Source organism: Ambystoma mexicanum, chromosome 6q, assembly GCF_040938575.1.
Source record: "Ambystoma mexicanum isolate Mex_15411 chromosome 6q, UKY_AmexF1_1, whole genome shotgun sequence".
NCBI lineage: Eukaryota > Metazoa > Chordata > Amphibia > Caudata > Ambystomatidae > Ambystoma > Ambystoma mexicanum.
This window is the reverse complement of record NC_090937.1, coordinates 1079746834-1079756785: the sequence shown is the minus strand read 5'-3', so window position 1 is coordinate 1079756785 and position 9952 is coordinate 1079746834.

The following is a 9952-nucleotide window of genomic DNA, read 5'->3' as shown; positions in this document are numbered from 1 at the left end:
AAGTCGGCAAGCGCCTTACCCCCAATTGCTGTTACAGGTACTGACAGCGCTAAACCCACGTGGAGGGCAAGCAATGACAGGATCTGTGAACTAACACTCTTGATGGTATTAAATCAGGGAACTAAAGAACAGTACTCACGAGGACGAGATAAAACTCTTGAATGTCAGCTAGCCCACGAATCCTGTTGATGAAACTGGGACCCAGAAAGGCTATAACAGCAATGGGAGGAAAACTAAATACCTAAGTTGGAATAGTGTTTACAAATTAGTGAGGAAAACATAAGCATTCACACAGGAGCTAGCTACAACCGCACACCACACTTAAATATCAAATGGGAAATAAATGCAGTTGTGCAATGGAAAACATGGAATGGATCCCAATGGAAAATAAGGATCAGGAGCAGGGAAAAACGAAATAACCAATGCAAACTTCCCCCTACCCCTCCAAGGGAAAGACAGGATGCTAATCTAAGAGGAAGGCTAAGGCATACGGGTTTACAGCAGCAAAGGACAGAGTCAAAGAAATATAGAACACAGACAAACTGGGCTGCATCTAAAAGGGGAAAGCATTGAGAAATGCTGCCTGCAAACAGAGGAAGACAAAAAGGGAATCAAGGGAGCAGAAATCAATTAGCGCATGAATCCGAAATTCAGGGCGGAGGAACAAGAAAACAGGAACTAGTAACTAGGTACAAAGGCAAGGAACAAGGAACAAGGGACTAGTCACAACAGGAACACTGCAAACGATGACCAGCGCTGGACTGAAGTAAGACTGAGGCTTTTAAAGCTGCTTAACGAGCACACGCCTCAGGTGTGCTGATTGCTGCACCTGCAGCCACAGCTGTTACCTATCCTCCACCCAACCTTGTCCTGCAAGGGTGGAGGTGGAGCAGTGGGCCAGGCATTCTGGGAAGCATAGTCATTTGTTTAAAGAAGCATGCTGGCTGCCAAAAACCTGGAATGGATCCGGAAGGGAAGTAGCTTGGAAAATAGGGATTTAGCGCTCCCAATTCATCACAGCACTGTAGCATAAGGTTCGGAGGAAAGGTCCAGTAGGGAATAAACCCCAAATCATGCCCACAAGTGGTGGGAACGGGAGCGAAGGGAGCGAGTCGTGACACAGCCTAACAGCTTTGTATATACAGTACACAATTACAATTCAAAACACACAATAACATATAACAATACACACAGCTCCTAGTATAATTAAAAGAATGTCCTTATTGTTTCCAGGTTAACACATAAGATCAACAAGAAAAAAACTGTGTACAAAACATTAAAATATTACATTAGCATTATAACAGTCTAACAAAGCCCATCAGATAATACATCTAAAATATCAATACACTTCATGTAGAATTTCACCATGAAAAATATAAAATTTGTGTTATCACCTTCAATAAATTTAGGCCAAATAAAAGATATGTCTAGGCAATCGATTAAGTAATTATACAATTTGACGTATTTGATTCTCATTTGGTTCAGACTCATACATTCTACAAGTATATGTTCTAGTGTTTCCAACACATTCTCGCCTCATAGACAACACTGCCGATCAGCTCTGGCCAGACCTACTTTCGGACCCTTAATATCAAGAGTCGCACAAACATCACATTTTAAGAGTAGATATGTTCTGATGATACTGGTATTAGGCCAGGCAAAGTTTATTTGGGCTTGTTCTCATGCACAATTCTATATTGTATAAATTGACCACATTTGGTATGAGAAGATAGGTACACATAGTTGTTCTCATAGTTATGTACATTCAATATCTGCCTTAACCATTGTTTGGATCCACTAATGGTGGTATTATCTACTGTACGGTCATGGCCCTTGGACCATTTGGTGTGCAGGTACAAGATTGTGCCCATGGTGCCCATGCTCTTGCCTCTGTCAATGCTCAGAAAAGCCTGCAAGTAGATTACCATTATAGTGTCATTATCTAACCATAACAATTTTACATAGCACATACCCACTCTATAAACAAGGTCTGACAACGTGCCATTCAGGTCAAATTCCAACCATACAAATTCAACAGAGAGTGATTGGGGCATTCTAAACAATTTACGGAAGATCTTTGACTCAAAGTTGTTTACTTCTTCAGTAAAATTTTGACCCCAGACTTCAATACTGTAGTTCATCACAGGCAGAACTTTAGTAGTGTATAGCAGTAATATCGTTTGCATAGAGCACTCTCAATTTCTTCCTCTGAATCCAATGAACTGCAGCATCTGTGTAGTTTTCTCTTGCATATTTCAATTCCATCTCGGCGCAAACGCACCAGCGCGAAAGAGTTTAGCCGGTCTGTGCCGGTCCGTGTCGCTCCAGGGCCTACGCATCAAAGTAAGCGTTATGGGCCTCGCGGATGTGCTGGCTCTCATTGCAAAGGAGAGAAGCTCTTTGAAACAAAGGTCTGCCTGTTTTTTTAGTCTGATGTCTGCTGTTGACCCACCCGCTCAGGTCAAACAATTTCGATCATGTCCACTGCCCACAGCTATACATCCTTGAAGCATGAAGTTGCACAGCATGATATTAAGGATGCTGCTGTGGCTGTTAATCCCACCGGCGCTTTGACTGTAATAAGTACTATATCTAGCCTGACTGCACAAAATAATACAGCACAGGATAAAATCCCCATTCCTTATGCTCTGACTCCACCCCATGTCGAGAGCAATGCTAAATGTAAAAGTACTCTGAATTGTTTACTGCTCAACACTCGCCCCCTGCTAAAACATGCGCTAGAGGTCGCTTCCTACATATCTACAAATAATATAGATATGTGCGCTATTACAGAGACCTGGAACCATTCAGCCTCAGGCCCCACCCTAGCCCTGGCTATACCTAATGGATACATTTTTTTTGAAGACAGAAAAGAAGGGATAGAGGCGAAGTGGCCCTTATCTTTAAAGACTCTCTTAACGTGTGGAAAGTTGATATATGCAGCACAGATAACTGCAATCTTCTACACGCTAAAATTAGAATGCATGCAGAAAATACCTTAAACATCATTCTTATTTATCGGCCGCCAGAACCTATGAAGGATTTCAATAATCGGTTATCTGATGTGCTATTAACCTTCTTAAAACCCCTATCCAACTTCCTATAATTGGGCGATCTAAATTACTGGTTAGGGGATAATGCTGACCCTCAAGCCAAACGACTAGACAGAGCTCTGTCAAATTTAGGTTTTCCTCAATTTATTGATGTGCCCACACATGTGAAGGGACACTCCCTTGACTGTCTGGGTTGTCTTAACACCACCCCAGCTAGTTTAGAGATGAGTCCCTATCCCTGGTCGGATCACTTTTTCATTAATTTTGAGATGATATCGGATATAGTCATCCACAATACGAAACCCTCTCTTAGTACTACGCACAGCAGAACTCTTCAAAAGTTGACGCCTGTAGCTCTTGATCCATGGATCAATACTTTGAACAGCTTGAATAAAGAAGACTCCTCGGTTGAAGATATTACTGCTGCCTACCATGATACCCTCCGAGAGACAGTCAATACCTTAGCTCCTATTTCAATCAAAAAATAGCTCATAGGGAACCCAATTTATGGTTCACTCGTAACCTGCAAGAACTGAAAAGCACTAAAACCAAGGCACTCTATACGTGGAAAAAATCTTTATCAGAAAGTGACAAAGAAATCTATAATAGACATGTTAGTGTCTATAAAAAAGAAGTGATCACTGCAAAAAGAGCATACCTTGACAACCGGATTGCTAAAGCCCAATCTAAACCCAAGGAGCTTTTCAAAGTGTTTAAAGATTTGGAAACAAAAAAGAACACTACGCAGAACACCATTACGAAAGATACAAAGTGGTGTAATCAGGTACAGGAGACTATGGATGCAAGCTCAATAAAATTAATAGAGGTATCTGAGAAGTTAGAGCAACTTTATCGTATACAGGTCATAAGGATACTATTACTCCATCTAAATGTTGGAATGAAAAAGAGCTTTTCTCTTTCAAGCCCATTACGGAGGCTGACCTAACAGTGATAATTCAAAACCTTAAACCTTCTAACTGTAAGGGAGATGTTTGTCCTGCCCTAACAATCAAAGCATGTTCTACTTTGCTAATTCTTACCCTCTGTAAGTTTGTTAATGCTTCCTTCAGGGAGTGCGCTGTGCCTACTTGCATCAAACACTCTTGGGTGTCTCCATTATTTAAAAAAACCTGACCTCTCCCCTGATGATCCACTTAATTACCATCCTAGCTCTAATTCTCAATTACTGCTTAAGATCCTTGTCAGAGTTACAAATACCCAACTACTGGCTCATCTGAGAAATGCTAACATTTTGAAGAAAAGACAATCTGGCTTTCGGGGAAAGTCTGCTCTGCTGGATTTAAAATCTGGGCTCCTCCACCATATGGATCAAGGCGACCCCAGCATGCTGATGCTGTTGGACCTATATGCCGCCTTCGCCCTGGTAGACCATACTGTGTTGGTCTCCAGGCTGAGGGAGGTGGCGGGTTTCTCAGCATCGGCAGCTGATTGGGTTGCCTCCTTCCTGAAAGACCGCCAATGGAGAGTGAGTAGCAATCTGGCAGATGCTAACACCAAGGAGCTGCCTCAAGGAGTCCCTCAGGGAGCTTGTCTCTCTCCTATTTTCTATAACATCTTTACGGTGCCCTTTCTGGATTTCCTGGATAGTAACAACATAGAGTTTACAAACTATGCTGATGACACCCAGTGTATCATCCCTATTACACGTGTCTTTTCAGATGACAAAATCAATATCAATAGGATTTACCTTCTCATCCAAAGCTGGATGTGTTCCAGTGGATTGGCCCTTACTGTGGGTACTGATCGTAAAATCCACAAACTAGAAGACCAATACTCCCAATTTGTGATTGATGACTGCGTTATAAAGGTCAAGAGAAAAGTCAAGACACTGCGGATTTATCTTGACTGCAATCTCAACATGAAGGCGCAGGTTAGCAGTCTGGTGGCCTCGTCCACCTACTATATCAAACTGCTGTCTCATGCCTGCCCCTTTCTCTCACAAACTAGCAGGGAAATGTTAGCAAGAGCACTGATAAGTTCTAGGATAGATTACTGTAGTAGTCTTATGATCGGCCTTAGAACCTGCGAAGTGAATAGATTGCAGGTGGTGCAGAAAAATGCTCTCAGGGTTGTTCTGGACAAGAAGAGATCATATCATATTTCTAAGGCGAGAAGGGAGCTTCATGAGCTGCCTATTAAGGAACGAAATCTCTTTCGGCTCCTGTCTATCTCATTCAACTGTATGAAAAATTCTGTTCCTACCTACCTTAATGAGGTATTAAGGTCTAAGACGAGTAAATACAGTCTTAGATCAAATAGCCACTCCCAGTTAATTGTCCTGGCCTGCAGACTGTCGCAGACTAGGGTGGGAGCTTTTTATTTATTCTGCTGCACCTGTGGCCTGGAATAATCTCCCCTGTAAACTGAGAGCTACAAATTCTAATAGAGTTTTCAGAAAAGGACTGAAGACCTATCTGTTTAATTAAACACTATCTTGGTCCTACCGTCAGCTCTCCTGCACTTGTATTACTCTCTCATGGCTTTTAGCCTCTGTTTTGTTCTATGTATGTCAATGCCTTTAAGCTTTAGGGTCAGTGGTTTTGCACTATACAAATCCTAAATTAAAATAATAATAATAATAATAAATAATAATAATAAAACTGACAGTATTTACTATTTTAGAACATTTGTCCTTGGAGGCGTGGCCTGACGCCAATTGCGGATGGACGTGTAGTGCTGCTGCTCCGTCCCGTATGAATATATATATATATATATATGGCATTATTTTAAAATAAATAACATTATTTCAATTACCTTACATTTCCACTCTGTCTGTAGATGCTGCTCCGTGCTCCGACTGCTTTCCTGACGCCGCACTGCCCCTCTCTCTGAGCTCCATGTGCTCCGGCAGTCCGCCTATGAAGACAGCTGATGCGGGTGCCCGCCCTCTCTAAGGAGAACTATGGAGACACGCCCACTGCGATGTGCCGGCTGCGGCCTGGGCGGCTACCTCTCACCAACGCTGCCACATTTCTGCCAACAAGGAAGGAGGAATTAAAAATAAAAAAAGAGGAGAAAGGAAATGAGTCACTGGATTACGTGCTCTTAAGAACCTAAGCAATTTAAAGGTACAGGAACACTTTCTTTTAATTCAGCATCTGCTTTTACACAACGTTTGGATAATAGCTGGACCAGGATATATATTTACAATAATATATCAAGAATAAGCTATTAAAAATTTAATAGGACACTTGGTATTTTTCCAAAGTGCATTCTGCATTTACTACTAACAGTTTTTTTAAAGTCAACATATATACAGATAATCTTTTACCTTTCTGTTTTTTGCCATGCTTGAAGATTCTCCGAAAGACATTTGAATGCGCAATAAATATTTATTCATGAACTTCCTGCCATTACTTGAAGGTACACACCCAAAGACGGTTGTGAAAGGGAGGAAAGGAAGGTAAAAAAAAAGAAAAGAGGAAAAAAAATCTTTTTTAAACGACACTGTTCCTTATTCAATTGTTTATTTGCTCTTGCTGAATTCATTTTTAATGCTACATGGCTAATGGCTCTTCATGAAACACACCTTAGTTTACCCCTTATTATTCTTTAGTGTTTGCATTTTATTTCCTTTATCAGGAATAACACTTCATGCATAATATGGATGTATTAATTGTAAACTGAGGTATTCTACGCCTGCAGAGCTGAGGTTACTGATATAGGTAGACTCTTCAACTAGTCTTCCTTAAGCTCACTGAATTACAGATCTTTGGCATGTGCTAATGATAATATAAGCACCTTCGGGCTCTTCAACATATACACTCCTAGTCTAATACTCCAAATATATATATATATATATATATATATATACAAATAATATGGCTGCCAACAAGAAAAATACGACAACCACTAAAGAACCTAATATCTTAGCCTCCAACCTTAAGAGACCCAAGAGTGACTCACCACCTCCGCTGGGTATATCCGATCCTGCCATTGACGCCATTTTATCTGAAACCAGGTCACTTAAACCCTTCATCGAGACCACAAATCAAAAATTGCAACAACTAGATGACAGATGGAAAGGCTTTGAAAATAGAATGGATGAAGTGGAAAGGAGAGTTGGTCTTGTAGAAGAGGTTTCTCCCAAAGTGGCATTACTCGAGAAGTCAATCAAAGACCTCCAAAGGCACAATGAAGATTTAGAAAATCGCAGCCGACGCAACAATCTTCGCATCTCAGGTCTACCGGAGGGCTCAGAGGGTAACAACACCATTGTTTTTGTACAAAAATGTCTCTCTACCCAGCTCCACTTACCTCCTGATTTAATAATCAACATACAACATGCTCATAGAATTGGAAAATCACCCATCTCTACATCTCCAAAAGCCTCGTCCAGAACACTGATCTTTTATCTTCTGGAATGCTCCCAACTTCAGCTCATCTTGTCTGCTGTCAAGGAACGCAAATCCCTCATTTGGAACGACACTAAGATATACATCTCATAAGATGTTGCCAAAAGCACGGCCCAACTGTCATGACCGCAGCCTCCAAGGAGTCAGGTTTAGCCCAACTGCCTCGGAAGCTGGGACACAACTTCATTTCCAGGCACCCATCGGCTCCCATAGGGGCCTTATGGACCTTGTCCTGGCGCGAGTGGCGCCAGGCTCATAAGGGGACCCAGTCCCAGCACAGGACGTGCCGGGCTCATGATGTAAGGAATGGTGCTTGGGTGGACCTACCTGCTGCAGACCATGCTGCTCACTCACCTGCAGGATGAAATCCTCATCCATCCATGGCTGGAACTACTTTACCTTCTGGGTGTGGCCAGCACCACTCCCTGGGACTGGATACTGGAACTATTCTGGAAGCTGGGACTTCTTACCTGGGCGAGGCTCCTGTGGAAGGAGACACCTAAGCACTCCAGTAAGCTATTTAAACCACGCCCGATCAGAGCAACGTGCTTTGCGTTATTCTGCAATAGCAGCAGGACGCTCACTGTGTCAGCTCCAGAGAATCTTCAACTTCTGCATCTGGGGAAGAGAAATCCGCAATCTTACCTTCTGAAATACCATCTTCGTCTTCAGCAGCATCTGAAAAGGGAAAAGAACACCAGGTTAGCACGAGATAAAAACCAGCGCAGCACTTACCCAGTCCATCGGTGCATCTCAAGCCACGGGCTGCAGCTTTCCATTTTTCCGGCACCCTGTGGAAGCAAAGACATTGGTTAGTAAACCTCCGTGAAACTTTCCTTACCTGCGCTGCATTCTTCTCGCCTCCGCCGACGCTGCTACTCGCATCTGCAAAACAAAAGGACATCATTAAGAAATACAAAACTCCATCTATACGCACGTGTTTTGGGCAGCGCTCATCTTTCTCACTCCTCGGCGCATTCCTCGACCTCCATTTTTCTACCCAGCTGCTTCTGCGACCTGAAAAAGGAAAAGAGACATTAAGAAGTGCTTTTAACTTCGAATTGACATTTTTTACTTACTTGCCTGCAATACCTTCGCCATTCCATCGCTCTCCGGACCTCCATATTCAAGCAACCGCCGTTCGTGCTGCTAACAACGGCCTAGCTCCAAATCTTCATCCTCTGCAACCAAGAGGCTGGACAATTAACCAGTGAAGTAACTGGCTTCGGCGCCCCTGCACAGACGCAGGATGGAGAGCTCTGCTTTCACCTACATAAGGTGAGCACATATAGCCTACGAACTACTTGGGAGTACCAGGAAGGGGAGGCAGCTTACCCAGTCAGGCTTATATATCCATATTAACCCCTTGCTCTCATAATTGCAGACACCTCACCCTTCAGATCAAGATCTCAGTGAGGAAAGGGCCTTTCCAGGGTGGCATTCGAGGCCTGCGCGTGACCCTAGAAGACTCCGAGAACCCCCAGCCCAGACCTGCGCCTCCGAGGGATTCAGGTGAGCGTTACAGAACGCCTAGCCTACCGCAATTTTCCCACCCAGGCGCAATGGAAACCTCGGACACAGATCAACTGGCTCAATTGCTTGGGGAACTAAGGGCAGAGGTACACGCATCTCGCCAAGAAACAAACGCTTTACGAAGGGAGTTGATCATTGCCAAGGAACGGATGGATGATCTGGCCAGACAGTTGCTACAGGCTCAAGCGGGACAGACGCCACTGCCTCACTATGGAGGGGGCGGCACTCCTACAACCTCAAGTAATCCGGTGCAAATTAATCTGCCAGGGAATGTGCCTTTGGCCCCGCCGAACGTTTTTCCGGTGATCCAAAGCGATATGCAGTATTCATCAATCAATGCCGCTTGCACTTTCTGTGTAGACCCGCCGCATTCCCAACGGACCAAGCCAAGGTAGCGTTTGTACTTTCCCATCTTAGCGGTAGTGCTGCAGATTGGTCCATTCCTCTCGTGACACAGGATGACCCACTCCTCTATAACTTTCAAGACTTTCAGACCAGTATGGAAAAGTTGTTCGCAAGACATTCACAGGGGCAGGCCTTGGACAATGAACTCCTGTCACTCAGACAAGGTAATCAGGATCTCCTGGCTTACATAGCGTCCTTTAATAGACTGGTGGTTGAGACCAGGTGGCCTGAAGATAAGAGAATCACGCTCTTCTACAGAGGTCTACGTGGGGAACTTAAAGACGTTTTAGCTCAGGTGGTTAATCCGCCGCAAGACTGTTCAGATTATATCGACCTAGTAGTCCAATTAGATCATCGGCTACAGAACAGGAAGACCGATCGATCCAGATTTGAAACCCCGGTACTTTCAAGACCTCAGAGCTCCGCTAAAGGGAATGACTCCGTGGAACCAATGCAAATAGGAGTAGTAAAAGGACCATTAACTCAAAAAGAACGGGAAAGAAGAAGGCAATTACAGCTGTGCCTATACTGTGGGAATTCTGGACATTTCCTTTGTGATTGCTCAGTGAAACCGGTCAAGAAGAC